Genomic DNA, 20,601 nt, shown 5'->3' with positions numbered 1-20,601 from the left:
CATATTCTGTACAAGGATTAAGAAAATAATTAGAACCAAAAGGTTCATTTCATTAGAGAAAGTTGTCATCATTAAAAAATACTTTGTCCTCATATTGAAAGGCCACCTATGACAAGACTTAAAGATTTATTTCTTCAAACCCATTACTCATACTCAGTTCCCACAATTTTCTCCCTAGATACACCACCATTCCCTGCCCTGCGTCCCATGCATGAGAACGCTCAATGCACACAATTCTTTCTGTGAGCTGAGATAGCAATGGGAAAGACTGGAGTGGACCAGCTGTATGAAACACTGCAGAATAGTTTCCAAAACTGAAAATGCATGGTGGTCAAATTTAAATTTCCCAGAAACACAAGATAATGTCATTTTATCCCTATCCTAGATATGCTATGATTAGAATAATATTTTCAATATCCTGAAGGGTCACACTACTCTTGTGAAAAGTAGAAAAGCTACAAGAGAATAGAGGTGACAGAAAAACATATTGATGAAGAACATGGGCTTGAACCCTGTGTCAGAATGCTGTTGACCCTCCACATTGCTGCTCTGTGTCTTTGCACAAGTCACTTAAAGCCCCTAAGTGATGATTACCATCCTTACTTCCAAGATGAAGAGACCTGAAGCTTAGAAAAAGGTACAAGTCTAGGCCAGCATGAGACACAGCCAAGATTTGAACTCAGGCACACCTAAATACAGTATTCATGCTCTCTTTCATTATTCTGCTGTGACTACAGCTCTGTGATTGTACAGAGTATTCTTCTCGCATGTAAAGCCCCCAGCCTGGAGTCTTGTAAATGGCAAATGCTCAGAAAGTGTCATCTATTAAAAATATGTTTAATGAAATTGGATGGACAAGGCAGTTTTGTCTGAGATGTGAAACAGTAGGAGACAAGAAGCAAAGTTTGGCATTGGTTAATGTGGACAGATCTTTTTGTGCAAAATTTGAAAGATTAATTAGCCTGATGTAATGATTTTTGAAATCTCTTGGCCAAGCCGCCATAAATATGTCTAAAATTTTGCCTTCTCTGTATGTTTATGTAATTTCATTAGAAAGATGAGCAATTATTATCATGTACATAGGTTGTATTTAGGTGCAAATGAGGTTTTCATGATTTCACTAGTGTCCGAGATAATCATTGTTTTGGTGAACACAGGCCCGAGAGGCAGAGACTTGGCAGCTACAACTGAAATGAGAGAGAGAATTTCAATTTCCCACAGCAGACTTGTCCCAGCAGAAGCTGGGACCAAGACAATAAAAGAGAGGTTCACAAAGCACTCCATGGACCAGGATTCAAATCACATTATGTTAAATTAGAGGCTTTATGTAAACATGCAGGCTTTCCTTTGAGGAATAGGTTTTATGTGAGGCTGAAATCTATTTATTTCTTTAGCATTCTTATTTGTTACCAAGGCTTTTGTCAACAATACCCCTAACAGCATGTAGAGGGTATCTGCTACGACCGTCAACAACTTACACTATCCACAGTTTATTTTATTGCTTTGTGGCTCTTTAGAATACATCAATCACTTTAATGTTGTTGCTAGAAGGATAACAAATCATGATGAGTATATCGCAATATTTTTAAGACCACAATTTAGACTCTTTCACAATGAATAATTATGTGGGAGGCAACTTAGTTAAATGGAAAAGGATAGAGTAATTCAAGGGACCAATTGGTAATTGTATGTAAATAAATCACTTAAGTATTATTTATGTTGCCTTGGTTTCTCCAAGCAGAAAAATGGCCTGATTCTTTTTTATCCCCATTACTTCCATTATTAAAATGATAAGAGAAGTCATATGCAATTTTCATGAAAAATGGTAAACCAACTTTTGTCCATTTATTTTTACTATGTCCTCAAATAAATGCTTATTGACTGACTTTAAATGGCTTCTAATAAAGTTGAAAATAGTGTGATATTTGTGCAGAATATGAATACAAATAATGACTTTTAAGTAATTTAGATTAAGATAATTAACCTCAGATATATAAGCTTAATGTGGGTGTTTTTAGGTAATTGAATGAGTAAGTCAACTAAAGAAGGATAATACAATATAACAGATTACCCCACTATTATTTATGAGTTTTGTGATGAGACACTTTTTTTCTGAGAACCTATAAAGATGTAGACAAATCTTGACATTCAGAATCTCCTTGCATTTTATTTTTACATCATCTTGTCATCTCTAGTTAAATAGGTGGAGGAAATCTTCTGAGACTTACTGATTTTGAATGTGTAACATGAAAAAAATTATTTGCAAGAGAAAATTCTTGACAGTGAATAAGGTTGCACTTAAAAAATAAAAACTGTGTCTACTGTAGTCTTTTACAAATATTTATGATACTAATTATAGAAATTTGTCCTAGTTTGCAATGGAATGAGCTAGCCAAAGCTCATAAGAAAACCAGGAAATTCAATAGGCAGAATATTATTACATCTAAAAACCAAGATAATAATACTCAAGTGTCTTAGCTTAAACATTTTTATATACATTATCTGAGAATATTAACTAAAAAGAAAAAATATTCTTGATGCATAAAGCAAGTTTAAACACTTATTTCAAATATTTTACAATACTAACCCAGTCATTTCAATAATCCTTGACCAACGTACAGCTATTGAACACTGTGTTTTCTTTTTTTTTTTTAATTTTTTAATTTATTTATTCATTTTAGAGAGGAGAGAGAGAGGGAGAGAGAGAGAGAAGGGAGGAGGAGCTGGAAGCATCAACTCCCATATGTGCCTTGACCAGGCAAGCCCAGGGTTTCAAACCGGCGACCTCAGCATTTCCAGGTCGACGCTTGCTTTATCCACTGCGCCACCACAGGTCAGGCTACACTGTGTTTTCTAACTGCCTTTGGTTTATATAAAATTATCTTAGAATTGGAGAAAGTATATTTCTTCCTCCAATTCATTAGTTAATTCTGACTCATGTCAATATTTAAATAAATAAATGAATATATATTTATCAGAAATCCAGGGGTTGGCAAAAGTAGGTTTACAGTCGTGAGTATGTGAAACACAGTTTATTCCTATATTATTATTTATTAATGGTTATATTATTTTCCATATGAACAAATGTAAACCTACCTTTGTCTCACACTGTACATGCCTTGTGCTTCTAATAAATCGCCAAAAAGTAAAATGACTCCCACAAAATGATAGAAAACATTTGTAAATTATATAAGGGATTTGTAGTCAGGATACATAAAGAACTTTTATAACCCAATAATAATAATAATAATAATAATAATGTCAAATCACACAATTTAAAAATAAGAAAGGATCTGAATAGATACTTCTCAAAAAAAAAAAGTTTTGTCATTTCTCAAAATTTTAACCATAGAATTAGCATATGACCAATAATTCCATTCCTGGGTATATCCTAAATGAAATGAAAAGGTATGTTCACATAAAAACATGTAAATAAATAGTCATGATAGTGTTATTCATAAGAGTCCAAAATTAGAAATTCACCAAATAGCAAGCTGATAAATAAACACATATATGAACAATTATCAATTGAAGAATGAACAATCATCTATCAACACAAAGAAATTGAGTTTTCTGAGATATACTAGAAGATGAATACACCTAAAATATATACTTAATGAAAAAAGCCAGTTACATAAGGTCGCGTATAGAAAGTCTAGCATGGGCAAATCTATAGAGGCAGAAAGGAGAGTAGGGTCAGGCAGAGAGATGAATGAGGAGTAATTGCTAATGGGAACAGTACTTTCTTCTGAAGTGATGCATATGTTCAAAAAGTAGATTATGGTTACATGATTGTGTAAATATACTGGAAAACAATAAATTATAGAAGTGAGTTTTATAATATGTAAATTACATCTTAATACAGCTATTAAAAAAAAACTATCCTTTTTTTCTGCATTAATATAACCTTACCCTAAATTTCTTGATTATTTTTTATTTACTGCTTTTATCAATTTTTAATGTAGTTTTATTTTTCATGTGGAAATACACCACCTGAAACAGACTGTTGGTTGAAATTTTACTTGTATTAGTAAAACATAATAGAACCATATCTATAAAAAGAAATTTTAATTCCATAAGGAATAGCAGTTTGAATATTCCTTGTTACCCTAGAAAATAATAACTTTCCAGATTCATATTAAACTTTTGACAAATCTTTCATATGTATCATGTCTAAAGGTTTTAAGTATATATGATTTAGGAAAGAATATTAAACTAAGATTCTAGGCTTCAGATCAGAAAGAGTAGCTATTAGAACATTGAAACTCTGCTAAGTTTTATAGTTAGGAAAGCTAGTGAAGGTAAGAAGACCCCAGGGTACCTAAAACCCTCTCCAATAAAACCCATCTGTTGAAGTCACAGAAAGGAAGAGAGAAGAAATGGGGACAAATCATAACACAGAAAAAAGTACATTCAGCAGTTCAAATGCTATAGAAATATTTACCTGAAACCTATGTACTTTCATTGAGCAATGTCACCTCACTAAACTTAATTTTCTAAATAAAATTTTTAAAAAAGAAGTATATTTCAGGTATTTTTAATGGGAAAAAAGAATAAAGTTAAAAAATGTTAAGTAAAGAAACAAAATATACATAATTCACTTTCCTAACTGCCATATAATAAAAGTTATTTAGTATTATTTTCCATGAGAAATAAAGTCTACTGGGAAAAAAATAAAAAGAAAACCACTACCATTAGTCTGTGAAATTAAAAACATAGTCTTTGAATTCTACCTCTCGTACTAACAGTAACTCCTTTTCTTGGTTTCTATATGTAAATGTCATAGAGTGGTATCTTTAAATCTCAGTCATTATGATATGACATGGCCATTAGATAGGCCATTAGATATGAATGTATTATTAGCTACCACTCTAACAATAGGAAAATCACTCAACTTCATTGATGAAGGAGGAAGTAAGCAGAGTGTTGTCTAAGATTGCTTCTAGCTCTCAAATTTTATGCCATCCTTTTCTGTTTGTTTGTTAATTCAGAGTCTAATTATAACAATTTGAAATGGTCAAGATCAGAATTCTGAATACTGTTCTCACAACTGTAGTGGCAAAACAACCTCAGGTAAACCCCAAATGAGGAAGATTCCAAGCTGAGAAATCCAGAAAAATACAAAAATATCCATGATGGCTCTTTTGATGTGTCAGACTGATTATAGACCACTGCAAGGAAGAAAGAGAGTATAGCAGCCATTTTGTAACATACACATTTTCTTTGTTTTTCAAACACTAACCTGGGTGCTGCTCTGACTAGATTATACAGAAGTAATTAAAGTTCTAATCCACTAGCTTTAAGTAGGAGACTATACTGGTGGACCTGAATTATTATTATTATTATTATTTTCATTTTTCTTAAGCTGGAAACAGGGAGAGACAGTCAGACTCCCGCATGCGCCCGACCGGGATCCACCCGGCACGCCCACCATGGGGCGACGCTCTGCCCACCAGGGGGTGATGCTCTGCCCATCCTGGGCATCGCCATGTTGCGACCAGAGCCGCTATAGCACCTGAGGCAGAGGCCACAGAGCCATCCCCAGCGCCCGGGCCATCTTTGCTCCAATGGAGCCTTGGCTGCGGGAGGGGAAGAGAGAGACAGAGAGGAAAGCGTGGCGGAGGGGTGGAGAAGCAAATGGGCGCTTCTCCTGTGTGCCCTGGCCGGGAATCGAACCCAGGTCCTCCGCACGCTAGGCCGACGCTCTACCGCTGAGCCAACCAGCCAGGGCCGTGGACCTGAATTATTAGCAGAAGCCCTTTAAAAGAAGGCTTAGGTATTGCCTGAGCCATATTTCAACAATATTGGTCTACAATTTATTTTTCCTTTCCAGGATTTTCCATTCCTGATTGCTTGTGACAACTGCCTCAGCCAGTGCCTGTAGGGGTTTCAGTCTGCTCCTAATCTTCCCTTTCTGATTCCCTGCCCATTGGATTTTAGACTTCCATCACTAGTCCTGACAATCATGTACATGGAGCCCTTGAATCTCTCTCTCTTTCTCTCTCTCTCTCTCTCTCTCTCCCTCCCTCTCTCTCTCCCTGTTTCTCGAGATGATAGATAGATAGATAGATAGATAGATAGATGGATAGATAGATAGATATTGATTCAACTTCAGCCTAGACAAGGCATTTCTAAGAAGACGGGAAGATCCATCCCTCTTTCTCTCTTCTCCACCCAGTTTCTTAACTGATCCATTCAGGGCAAACACTTCCTTCCTAGCAGCACAAAGCCCCAGGCTTTATTGCAGCAGCCCAGTTAATGCAATTTTAATTGAGACAAGAGAACATATACTAATTAAAAAAAAACACTTAGAAACAAAACAAAACAAAGGACACTAATAAGTAAAGCCAACAGATTCAAATTCAAAATCCCCTTATAAATCTGAATTGCCACCCTTTACAAACCCTTGCCCCTTACACATAATATCACTGTTTTGGGGCAAGTGTGAGCAGTGGGGAGTGAAGGCCTTATGTTTTTCCATACAACTTGAAGTACACACATCATTAACACTAAGTATCTACTGCTAGGGTACCCATGGTCTATCAAGAGGAAGAATAAAATCCAAACAGAAGTCTCAGGAGCACCACAATTTCTGAATACAATGTTATTCCAACATCTCTTCAGTGATGTTGAGCTAGGATGAGCGTCTCCCATTTATTTGCCTTTGAAGTTTTCTAGCCTATTAACAGTATGGGCAGAAAGTATAATGATAATGTTAAAATTGAAAGGGTTACTCTTTTGTATTTAAAAGGTAATATCTAATGATTATGATCCCTGTGCTAATGGAGGCCCTGTTCACATCCACATGTGAAGTTACAATCTTTTCTTGGCATACACTCCACTGGAACCTCAGCTATTCGTTTGTAGCTGTCTGTCACACCAGGCACAGTTGATAAGATACTTGGGATTGATGTGTTTGAATGCACAGTAGCCTATCATCATTTATAAATTAGTGACTTGTTCATGGCCAGTGTATAATCTTTTTTTCACTATATTTACACAATGTGTTTCTATAAATTTGTAAATTCAAGTTGATTAGTGCATCAACTTGAACCATTTAAATTCTATTCAAATTCAATGCAGCCAGGCTCGAAATAATTTATTATTTTGGGTTGCTGGTGTTGTCATAGTGATCCATTTAAGGAAGTCCCCTGAAGCTAAATTAATTAACTAAATTTACAACCTCAAAATTATTATAAAAGTAGACATAAATAGGCTTTCTTGTATGTTTTTAAAATTATAGTTAAAAACATTTAACATGAAATTTATTATGCACTTAACACATTTTTATGTGTGTAATATAGGATTGCTAACTATAGACAAAATATTGTATACTGATCTCAAAACTTATTTATCTTTCCTAACTAAAATTTTATTTCTATTGAATAGCAACTCCTACTTATCCCCCCAATCCCCTGGCAACAATCATTCTAATCTTTGCTTCTATGAATCTGTCTACTTTATATATCTCAAATAAGTGAAATCATACATTTATCCTTCTGTGACTAGCTTATTTCACTTAGTGTAATGCTTCAAGACTCATCCATGCTGATGCATATAACAGAATTTCCTTGCTTTTTAAGGCTGAATAATATTCCATTATATGTGTATATATCACATTTTCTTTATCCGTTTATCTGTTGATGGACATTAAGTTGTCTCCATGTTTTGGTTATTGTGAATAATGTTGCAATGAACATGAAAATTTGATATATCTTCAAGATCTCGGTTACAATTCTTTGAATTAATATCTAGAAGTGAGATTGTTAGATCACATGGTAATTTTAATATTAACTTTTTGAGGAACCTCCATACTGTTTTCCATAGCAGCTATACTGTTTTATATTTTCACTAATAGTTTACAAAGATTTTAATTTCTCCACATACATGCCAACACTTTTTTTTTTATAATGGCCATGGCCATCCTAACAGGTACAAGGTGATATTACTGTGGCTTTGATTTGCACTTTCCATGCATATATTAGTCATTTTGAGCATCTTTCTATATACTATAATAATTGGCTATTTGTATGTTTTCTATGGAGAAATATGTCTTCAAGTATTTTGCCTATATTAATTATTTTGGGGTTTTTCACTTGAGGTATATGACTTTGAGTTCCTTACATATTTTAGATATTAACTTCTTATTGAACATACAGTTTACAATTATTTTCTCTCGTTCAAAGATTATCTTTATACTCGGTTAATTGTTTCCATTGCTGTGCAGCTTCTTAGTTTGATGCAGTCTCACTTACCAATTTTTGCTTTTTTTTTTTTTTTTGCTTGTATTTTTAATGTCATATCCAAGAAATAACTGCTGAAACCACTGACAAAACGCTTTTATCCTATGGAAATTTTTAGAACTTTTACAGATTCAGGTCTTCCATTTAAGTCTTTAATCCAATTTTAGTTCATTATTTTTGCCTCTGGTGTAAGAAAAGAATTCAACTTCATCACTTGCATGTGTATATCCAGTTTTCCCAGCACCCTTTGTTAAAATTACTCTTGTTTCATCATTGTGTAGTTTTTGCCCCCTTTTAAAGATCAATTGAATATATGTTTATGGGCTTATTTCTTTGGAACTCTATTCAATTTCATTGGTCTATATATGATATGTCTTTGTATGCCAGTACCATACTGTTTTAATTACTGTGGCTTGGTAATATATTTTGAAATCAGGCAGTATTATGTCTCCATCATTTCTTTTTCTTTCTCACATTTCTTTGGTTATTTTTGATCCATATTAATTTTAAAATATGTTTAATGCTTTGTATAAAAAATTTCACTGGATTTTGGTAGAAATTTAATGATTCTGTAGATTGTTTAAGGTAGTATGGATATTTAACAATATTAAGTCTTCTAATCCACTAGCTTGGGATATCTTTTCATTTATATGTGGATATTTAATATTTTTCATTAATGTTTCTGTGTACAGATGTTTTATCTTCTAAGTTAAGATATTCCTTACTATTTTATATTTTTATTCTATTGTAAATGGGAAGAAATAAAAAGTATCCAAATCAGAGAAAAAGAAGTGAAATCATCTCTGTTTGCAGTGGCAGAATCTTTTATGTACAAAACCATAAAAACTTTAGATACCAAAAAGAAAAAGAAATCTGTTAGAACTGATAAATTCAGTACAGTTGTAGAATATAAAATCAACATTAAAAATCAATTGCATTTCTATACACTAGCAATGAACCACCTAAAAAATTAACCAATCTCTTGCACTTTGGATTATTTATAGTAGTCATCCTTGGATGACATGGAAGAATTTCCAGAAGTGAATGTCCTGGAACATATGTGATTCTAATGTTCTACTAAATTGCCCTTAGAAAAATGCTGCTTTGTTTGTGAGAAATCACAAAAGTTCTGAATCTTTACCTAGAAAAACATTATGAAATCTACAACTTATGGGAATCAGGGTAGTTTTCAGAGAAGAGCTACAAAGATGGTTAACAGTTGGATTATGGGTGCCATTTTAGAAGCTAAAAATACAGAGAATGTTTTATTGAACTTCAGTTAGATGAAGGGTTTCTATGCAAAAAAAGATGACCTCCTGTTTTCCATATTTTTGAAAACAAGACCAAAGAAAATATATTTACACTGAATTAATTAGATTAAAAAAACAAGTAAAATTGTCTTGGCAATGAGCATTGTTAATCACTAAAATGATTCAGGCTACAGCTTCTCCTTCTCTGCAGGCTTATAAAAAGTAAATAGTTTTGGTTCAACCTGGAGACTAGGTAATCAAAGCAATCTCTGATGACTCCTATAAAGATTTGTTAGTAGAAAACAACAGCCTAAATTAAATTTTCAAGAAAGCACCATAGCTCTTCAAAACAACTTGCAAATTAAATCTCAGTGACAACAAGTGACTGACAGGTATCTCAAGGCTATAAAGGATATTTTGGTCGAACATACTTTCAGGAATAAAGCTGTAATTTATGAACTCATGACTTCCTACAGATAGAAGTTGGAAAAGCTCTGAAAATGTACTCCAAATTACAAGATATATTTAAGGGGGTAAGTGTGCAGATGTCATCTTACAAAGTATGGAGAGTATTATATTTCTATATAATTTGTAAAATATTTTTCAAAGTTTGTGTCTGGCAGATTTTTGCAAATAGAATAAATGCTGTTAGAAAATAAATCCAATAATTGCAGGGAGTTTAGAAAAAGAGATATAATTCTTGTCTTTCAGAATTCAATTCAAGAGAGAATCAGATTAGCAAGTATTTAATTTTAGCCTGATGTACAAAAATGTGACGCTAGAACCATACAAAGATCTGTAGGTGCATTGAACATAATGAAACAGATTCTACTTGGGAAAATAATATTTGAACTGGGCTTTCAAAAACTGAAGAGGAGTTTTTCAAACATGTAATGGACTGAATAGTCTAGGCAAAGAAAACCTCGAAGGCATGGCGAAAGAGAGAGGATGGCAATGCCAATGAGATGAATACTTTAGTGCGCCTGCAAAGTCAAGTGATAAAACAGGAGCAGCAGAATGACAGTGAGAAACAGATTATAAAGGTGTTTGGACTTAAACTGTTCTGTGCAAATTTACTTGCAAAATAGTTTTCCTGGTCTCAACCCCAGAGTTCCAACTGGGGTTGCGATTCTGCTGCAGCTTTTCCAAGGATCAGAGTTTGAGAACAAGAGTACAAGGCAATGGGGAGCCAAAGAAAATCATTGTTTGTGGTCTTGATCCACCTAATGTATCTTTCTAGAATGTTTGTAAGAAAGGCCAATTACATCACTGTGGATTTACAAAGTGTTCAAAAAGATAATAATGCCATGTCCTGCTAGACTGGAGAAGAAAACAGTCAAATCTATAAAAATCTCTGGGTTCTAAATTTACTGCACCGTACACTGGGAGATGGCTGGGTACTTTTTCAATCCCAAAGAAATTGTAAGTATACTTGGGCAGATAAAGTAAGGTTGACTAATTTACATGCACAGCTGCCTTCCAGGCTGACTGTCATCTACTTGACAGGATGGAGCAGCCTGACATCCCCCAAATGAATATTTCATAGCAAAACTATGACTCTTACCAATAAATGGGGTAGGTAGTTGGCAAGGAGAGCAGTGAGAGATGTTTATAGTCATGTTGTTACTGGATAAATATCCCAAAGCCTAAAGCTAGGTTTGAGTGACAAAGCTCTTCAAACAAAATAGGAGATCTAAGGCTTTCAACAAGTCAAAGATTTAAGTCCTTAATTTTTAAATAACCATTAAGTGTTTTTCTTTAACTTATAAGAAGCTATGCAGAAAATTCTTCTTAGAGATAATGTGAATGAACAATCTGTCCATGCATATGTGATAAAAGAAACTAAAGTCTGCAAATCTTAAGAGTTAATTTTATGAATTGGCAAATGTAAGGAGTTAATTCCATTTTATGAATTTGAGAAAAAATGAACCTCAGAAGTAGATGTCACTAACCTACTATACTCAGGTGCTGTGCAGAGCATGAACTAATGAAAGACTAGAAATAAATAATTACAGGGATATGTCTGAGGGTAGAAATATGAAGATTTTTTTTCCTCCAGGATAAACACTCAATCCTTGACTGAATTAAGTAAATGTGATAACTCTTTTTGGAACCATACCTAATTGATATAAATAGTATAATTAAAAAAGAAAACTATTTAAAAACTCCTGCTGGGATGAAAGAGAAACTCTCAGAAATCAGTGAACTTAAAAGGGAGCAGAGACCAATTGAGGCAGGTCCACTGTATTAATCTGAGTAGTAACACACCTTTAAAGTCCAAGAGGCGCCTGACCTGTGGTGGTGCAGTGGGTAAAATGTCAACCTCGAACACTGAGATTTCCAGTTCGAAATCCTGGGCTTGCCTGGTCAAGGTGCATATGGGAGTTGATGCTTCCTGCTCCTCCATCCCTTCTATCTCTCTCTGTCTCTCTTCTCTAAAAATGAATAAATAAAAATAATTTAAAAAAAAGTCCAAGAGGCTTAACCGAATTGCAGGATAAGGTAGCTTCAAAATGGCCATTTTTTCTGTAACAGTTTGTTTATTTAAGAATCACGAATTCCTACATCATGAATTCATACTTACGTATACATAAAGTTATTTATTATTTACCTGATTCTAAGTCGTGTATACTAGAAAATATTCTAGTAGTATTTATTGTGAAAAAAATATGGAAGCAATAGAAAAATGATTCAATTTTCAAGTAGTATAAGGAAAATATGATTATAAAACTAATATATATTTATACATGTACACATAATAACTTACATTTAATTTTTAGTGTGATCATTGTTATAATAAATCTGGAGCACTCAAATAAAATACAGGAACACACTTATATTCACTTATTTTCAACTTCTCTTCTGATTTCAAAGCATGAAATACTTACCTATCATTTTAGTAGCATATAGTCCTCAGATAGAGAAAAAAAGCATTTTCAATAATTTTTAAAATTTATACTAAATAAAACTTATTTCCTCCTCTTATCATTATTCAATACATAACAACCTACTTCTTATGAGCATAATATCATCAAAAATACTAATGTCTGTATTAAGAAAACAGAACAAATGAAAATCAAAATTTTTCCATTTGAATTATAAAAATTTTATTTCATTATTGTGATGTAAGTGTCCAAATGATATAAATTTATTTTCAAAAATATTTACTTGGCTATATAAATAAAGAGATTGAGCTATTAGTGAATTCTGTTAGTATTGTAGTAAAGACTAGAGGATGTGTCTTTTGGTAAAATGTCTATCTTATTAAGAAAAAGAATATGTGATTGGAAAGATATTGCTCATTATTAGAATTAAGGATGGGAGCAAGTTCCAGATAAATGAATAAGCTTAAAGCTATGTCCCATTACATCCTAGTTAAGCTATTTTCTGTTAAATGTTTTATTAATGAATAATCAACAATAAAACTTACATTTACTGAATGTAAGATTTATGGACCTTGGTAGAAGGAATCCCCTTTGGCATTCAGGTAAGAATGTTCTTTTAGTGATTAAATTATTCTGAACACAGGTTCCAGATTACTCATATCTGGTGCTGCTCATCTCCATTATCCATTTCTATGTCTATCACCCCAAGCTGAAAATCTACAGCCTAATATGTTGGAGAATGCCACCAGTGTTCTTTTATGTCATGAGACTTACTCTGCTGATATAAAGTAAAAACAATATCACCCATTACTCTTGCTACCAAGGACACTTCATTAGGTAGGTAGAATCTTATGTTTCAGAAGTACCTCCGTGAGATCCTCATTTAATAGTAGAAAACAAATGAATTCACTTTCTTTTTGTTTGAGTAAATGAATTATAATAATTAAAAATGTATAAAATCAGAGTTAGGTAGGCTTTAGTAGGCTAAAATTAAAGGGTTTCAATGTTATCAACCATATTACATGTCCCCTGCTCAATTCCTCTCTTGTCCTTTTCTACCCTTCTGTTCAGAGGAGAGTGATAACCAGCTCTACCAGGGGACTGACTGTCTGACCAGCGAGACTGGCTGAGAAAAAGAGTATATCCCAATTAACATCTTATGCTCCAACCATGTTAAACTGGTTAATGTGCCCCTCTAAAATCACATGTTGATTGTACTCATTTCATTGTAGTGGTACAATACCAATCAGATTTAGTTCTCAGTTAGTTGGATGAATTGTGATCTAAACACTTCCCTTTCGTTTTCATTACCAGCTCTCTAATATACCTGGGCAGTGTCAAACCTTATACCTCTTCAAATGGTTTCCATGCAAGAATATCAATTAAGAAAAAGAAATTTTACTTATTTTTCCTCAAGCAATAGCTAAATGTAATATTTGATGATTATCAATGCGATTCTCATTTCTGTTGAAGGTATAAATAGCTTTAAAATCTTCATATCTTGCCTGACCTGTGGTGGCGCAGTGGATAAAGCATCGACCTGGAAATGCTGAGGTCGCCGGTTCGAAATCCTGGGCTTGCCTGGTCAAGGCACATATGGGAGTTGATGCTTCCAGCTCCTCCCCCTTCTCTCTCTCTGTCTCTCCTCTCTCTCTCTGTCTCTCCTCTCTAAAATGAATAAAAATAAAAATTAAAAAAAAATCTTCATATCTTTATTTTTAGTAATAAAGAGTTTTGGAGAAGTATTTTATACAGAATTATTTTGTCTCAGAAGACAGTCTTTTTTGGGTTTTTTGTTTGTTTGTTTTTTGCAATTCTGTGTCTTATATTTTCTCAATAATTTTTCTGACAGGAGAATTCACTTTCAAGGGTGAATCTTCCCTCCATAAGTCCTATTCAACTAATATGAAAGCAGTCAAAATTTTTTCTGGCTAATTTTTGTGACTACTTGAGGGGATAGAATTGTATGCCTTATAAAAATAAGTAAGTGTGTATAAAAATTTGGGATGAATGTTGCTGTCTATACCAGCTTCCTGTCCCCAACTGTTTCTTCTGGAAATTATATAAAAACAATAAAGCTGTCTCCTACACACCCTGTTTTCAATGAAACTAGGAGAGAGATATACTATGCATATAGCAAATATATTTGTATTGACTGTGTAAGGTGAGATCTGGCAGAAGCTGCACAAGAGGAAGAAGAGAGGGTGCAAAGAGGCCCTGAAGTGGCAGCTCCTTAAAGGAACTAAAACCACACTTTCTGAATGTAAGGTGCTCATTCAGTAGTGCACAGTTACTTTCTTTGCATGCAGACCGCCAGCAGACACTTCCTTGATAAGATTTACACAGAATATAAAAACTAAATGGCATATTAAATGACATACTAAATGACATGCATGGTCAAAAGCTAAATAAAGTATAAGCAAAGTCCAAATACATAAAAAAATATTTTTGCAATGTCATCATACACACACACACACTTACAGTATGCCAAGTGTATAGAACACTGCCAGCCACAGAGTAAACACTTGTTCAATGAATACATGGACCAAGTAGAAAAAACTGGCAAACACTACAAGTTGTAAAAAAGAGAATAGAAATGGGTTTTATACATATTTTGAAATGTTTGATCAGTAGTCATAAGATAAATTATTCCATTTTTAGTCAATTTTTTCAATTGGCAAAAATCAAGATACTTGATAAAACTTCCTGTTGGCAAAGCTGTGAGGAAACAGTTATTACCAGACATTGCAGATGGGCATGTAATCTGCATAAGATTTATAAAGAGCAAATGGGCAATATCTATTAAAAGTAAAAACGCATACATTTTTTGACACCACAGTGCCAATTTGGGTATCTAAAATTCTCAAAGACATGTGCATGTCCATAATGAAATATGTGTAAGGTAATTCACTACAGCATTCTTATTTAAGTAACACAAATTCCATTGATAGAGGACTAGGACTGGTTAAATTAATTATAGTATCTCTACTCAATGGGAATATGATACAGTTAGAGAAAAAATGATAGGACTCTAGTAAGACCTTTAGGACATAGAATTTAATAAAAGGAGTCAAGACAGTATTTATATTATAGTACAATGTGTTGTAGAATTGGGCAACTGGAATCTGTATAATTATGTTAACCAGTATCACCCCAATAAATCCAATTAAAAAGATTTTAAAGTAGAAAATAATATTTATTTGTAGTTATTCATATATACACAAAACACTCTAGAAGCATTTATAAGAATCTAAAAACAGTTGTTCCTCATATAAGTGATGGGAGTGGGAACTGAAGAGGGGGACAAAAGATAGATATGAGGAAAGACATAACATGCACATCTTCAAAATTTTAAGTATAAATTAACAAATATATTATGAAAAATAAATAAATAAAAAAGCACTGATGTCCAGATGAGTCACAGAATGACATTCAGATTTATAACAATAGAAAAACTAATGAATGATGTCATAATAATAGCAGCATGAGAGATAACCTGATCTCTCCCCTTAAAATTTCAACAAATTGAACTATAACACAATGAAGGAACCCCGGCTGATCTCACAGGCGAACTTGAAAGATCTGTGCACTGAATAAACTAAAGGTGGGGTGGGGTGAAAAGGAGGGTGAAAAATAAAATACATTCATGTTGGGCTTTGGAGAGAAGAGACAAACCTGCAGTGACTGGGTTTGTTTTTTTTTCTCTGAGGGACAACAGAAAGGAGGGAAGCTGGGGCTCTTTGGATTTTGTCTGAGGGGTGCAAAGCAGGAAACTCAGAGTGACTGGGTCTCCTAATGCCAGAAGGAGCAGTGAAGTAGAGGGGCAGAGAGAGAGATAAACCAAAGCGGCCAGAACATGGGATCATGGCCAGTACTGTGGATTGCCTGTAGCCCACATTCAGCAGAGATAGAGAGAGCTACAGTGCAGCCCACAGTCTCCCAGATCCAGCCTCCCTCACCTCACAATACCAAGAGTGGCAGAGACAAACCCCACAGCTAGCTCTCTAAAGCCACTCTCTCCCCTGAAAAACAGAGGTGCTCCTGGATCCAGTGTCTGTTGAGGTATAGACAGGAGCGCCTAGGAAGTCTGAGATCACCATTGCTAAAGCTGTAAAGTCAGAAAGCTGAAGCCGTAAAGCTAAAGTCATAAGGCTAAAGCCATAAAGTCTCACAACACACTCCACCCAAAAGGCAACTGTGGGCCTGCCTATATCACAGAAATAGCAACATCTCATTAGAAGGCAGCTCAGAAACTTCATAGAGCTAAAAGTTGGAATACAGCATGACAAACGGAAGAAACCTCTCAAAACCAAAATGTATTTTTCCTTTTTTCCCTTTATTCCTCTTTTCTCTTTTGAATTTCATTTTCTTTAATTTTTAAATTTTTTATTCTTGTTTTTCGTGGGCGTTTTTTTATTCACTTTCAGTTTTTACTAGTGATTTTTCTTTTTTTTTATTGATTTTAATTTAAATGTTTACATAGATTCTAGTGTTGCCCCAGATGCATCCCCCTCCCCATATTCCCCTCAACATCTCTCTTGCCCTGTCCAGTAGTGCCCTCCCCACTTCCCTTCAGCTTTCTCCCATCCTATCATCCCCTTTCCCTCTGTCCTCTTCTCCTCTGATCCTTTTGATCTCTCCTCTGTCTCAATTCTGTTTCTCAGTTCACATTGTTCATTGGATTCCTCAAATGAGTGAGGTCATATGATATTTTTCTTTTTCTGCTTGGCTTATTTCACTTAACATAATAGTTTCCAGGTCCATCCATATTCTTGCAAAAGGTAAGATATCCTTCCTTATCATGGCCTTATAGTATTCCATAGTATATATATATACCAATTCTTTTTTTTTTTAATTTTTGTTTTTTTATTAAATTTAATGCAGTGACATTGATAAATCAGGGTACATATGTTGAGAGAAAATATCTCTAGATTATTTTGACATTTGATTGTGCTGTATACCCCTCCCCCAAAGTTAAATTGTCTTCTGTCACCTTCTATCTGGTTTTCTTTGTGCCCCTCCCCTCCCCTAACCCCTCTCTCCTTCTTCACCCCCTCCCCCATCCCCCAACCTCCTGCCCCTGTTGCCATCACATTCTTGTTCATGTCTCTGAGTCTCATTTTTATGTCCCTTCTATGTATGGATTCATCTTAGTTTTTTTTTCTGATTTACTTATTTCACTCCGTATAATGTTGTCAAGGTCCATCCATGTTATTGTAAATGATCCGATGTCATCATTTCTTATGGCTGAGTAGTATTCCATAGTATATATGTACCAAAGTTTTTTAATCCACTCGTCCTCTGACGGACACTTGGGCTGTTTCCAGATCTTCGCTATTATGTAAAATGCTGCCATAAACATTGGGGTGCATTTCTCCTTTTGAAATAGTGCTATGTTGATCTTGGGGTATATTCCTAAAAGTGGGGTAGCTGGGTCAAAAAGCAGTTCAATTTTCAATTTTTTGAGGAATCTCCATACTGTTTTCCACAGTGGCTGCACCAGTCTGCATTCCCACCAGCAGTGCAGGAGGGTTCCCTTTTCTCCACACCCTCACCAGCACTTATTCTGTGTTGTTTTGTTAATGAGCGCCATTCTGACTGGTGTGAGGTGATATCTCATTGTGGTTTTAATTTGCATTTCTCTAAGGAATTGTGATGTTAAGCAATTTTTCATATGCCTATTGGCCATCTGTATATCCTCTTTGGAGAAGTGTCTATTCATTTCTTTTTCCCATTTTTTGATTGGATTGTCTTTCTAGTGTTGAGTTTTACAAGTTCTTTATAAATTTTGGTTATTAACCCCTTATCAGACGTATTGTTGAATATGTTCTCCCATTGTTAATCACATAAACAAAAGGAAAGAGAAAAACCACATAATAATTTCAGTAGATGCAGAAAAAGCATTTGATAAAATTCAGCACCCATTCATGATCAAAACTCTCAGCAAAGTGGGAAAACAGGGAACATACTTCAACATGATAAAAGCCATCTATGACAAACCCACAGCCAACATCATACTCAATGGGCAAAAATTAAAAGCAATCCCCTTAAGATCAGGAACAAGGCAGGGGTGTGCCCTTTCACCACTCTTATTCAATATAGTTCATTGTTTTCCGTCTTTGTATTCTGTTCTTATTCTCTTTAGCTGTCCAAAAGCTTTTTAGTTTGATATAGTCCCATTTGTTTATCCTGTCTTTTATTTCTCTTGCCCGTGGACATAAATTAGCAAATATATTGCTGCGAGAGATATAGGAGAACATACTGCCTATGTTTTCTTCTAAGATGCTTATGGTTTCATGGCTTACATATAAGTCTTTTATTCATTTTGTATTTATTTTTGTGAATGGTGTAAGTTGGTGGTCTAGTTTCATTTTTTTGCAGGTAGCTGTCCAATTTTCCCAACACCATTTGTTAAAAAGGCTGTCTTTACTCCATTGTATGCTCTTACTTACTTTGTCAAATATCAGTTGTCCATAAAGGTGTGGGCTTATTTCTGGGTTCTCTGTTCTGTTCCATTGATCTATATGCCTGTTCTTATGCCAGTACCAAGCTGTTTTGAGTACAATGGCATTGTAGTATACCTTGATATCAGGAAGTGTGATACCTCCAACTTTATTCTTCTTTTTCAAGATCACTGAGGCTGTTCGTATTCTTTTTTAGTTTCATATAAATTTTTGGAATATGTGTTCTATATCTTTGAAGTATCTCATTGGTATTTTAATTGGTATTGCATTGGATTTATAAATTGCTTTGGGTAGTATAAACATTTTAATGATGTTTATTCTTCCTAATCATGAGCATGGTATATGCTTCCACTTGTTTGTATCTTTCTTGATTTCTTTTATCAATGTTTTATAATTTTCCAAGTACAAGTCTTTACTCTTCTTAGTTAAATTTACTCCTAGGTACTTTATCTTTTTGGTTGCGATGGTGTAAGGGATTGTTTTCCTAATTTCACTTTATGACAGTTCATTTTAGTGTATAAAAATGCCTCTGATTTCAGAGTATTAATTTTATATCCTACCACCTTGCTGAATTCATTTATCAGATCCAATAGTATTATGACTAATACTTTAGGGTTTTCTATATATAATATCATATCATCTGCAAATAATGATAGTTTTAATTCTTCTTTTTCAATTTAGATGCCTTTTCTTTCTTCTTCTTGTCTGATTGCTATGGCTAGGACTTCAAGAACTATGTTGAATAAGAGTGGTAAAAGGGGGGCACCCCTGCCTTATTCTTGATTTTAAGGGGATTACTTTTAATTTTTGCCCATTGAGTATGATGTTGGCTGTGGGTTTGTCATAGATGGCTTTTATCATGTTGAGGTATGTTCCCTGTTTTCCCACTTTGCTGAGAGTTTTGATCATGAATGGGTGCTGGATTTTATCAAATGCTTTTCTGCATCTACTGAAATTATTATGTGGTTTTTCTCCTTCCTTTTGTTTATGTGATGAATCACACTGAATGATTTGCAAATATTGGACCAGCCTTGCCTCACCAGAATAAATCCCACTTGATTGTGTTGTGTGATTTTTTTCATATATTGCTGGATCTGGTTTGCTAATATTTTTTTGAGGATTTTAGCATCTAAATTCATCAGGGTAATTGGCCTATAATTTTCTTTCTTTTTGTTGTCTTTCCATGGTTTTGAAATCAAATTATTCTTGCATCTTAAAAGGATCTTGGAAGTCTTCCTTCCTCTTGAATTTTTTGAAATAGCTTGAGAAGGATAGGAGTTAGTTCTTCTTTGAATATTTGGTAGCATTCACTTGTGAAGCCATCAGGCTCAGAGCTTTTGTTTGTTGGGAGTTATTGGATACTATTTTGATCTCATTTGTTGTAATCGGTCTGCATATGTTTTCTGATTCTTCCAGATTGATTTTTATTTTATTTATTTATTTTTTTATAGAGATAGAGAAGAGTCAGAGAGAGGGATAGATAGAAACAGACAGACAGAAACAGAGAGAGATGAGAGCATGAATCATAGTTTTTCATTGTGACACCTTAGTTGTTCATTGATTGCTTTCTCATATGTGCTTTTACTGTGAGGCTACAGCAGACCAAGAAATCCTTTGCTCAAGTCAGCCACCTTTGGTTCAAGCTGGTGAACTTTGTTCAAACCAAATGAGCCAGCACTCAAGCTGGTAACCTCGGGGTCTCGAACCTGGGTCTTCCACATCCCAGTCCGATGCTCTAGACACTGCGCCACCACTGGGT

The sequence above is a fragment of the Saccopteryx bilineata genome, chromosome 4 (assembly GCF_036850765.1).
Source record: "Saccopteryx bilineata isolate mSacBil1 chromosome 4, mSacBil1_pri_phased_curated, whole genome shotgun sequence".
In the NCBI taxonomy this organism is placed as follows: Eukaryota; Metazoa; Chordata; class Mammalia; order Chiroptera; family Emballonuridae; genus Saccopteryx; species Saccopteryx bilineata.
The sequence above is the reverse complement of the archived record's forward strand: the minus strand, read 5'-3'. Positions refer to the sequence as shown.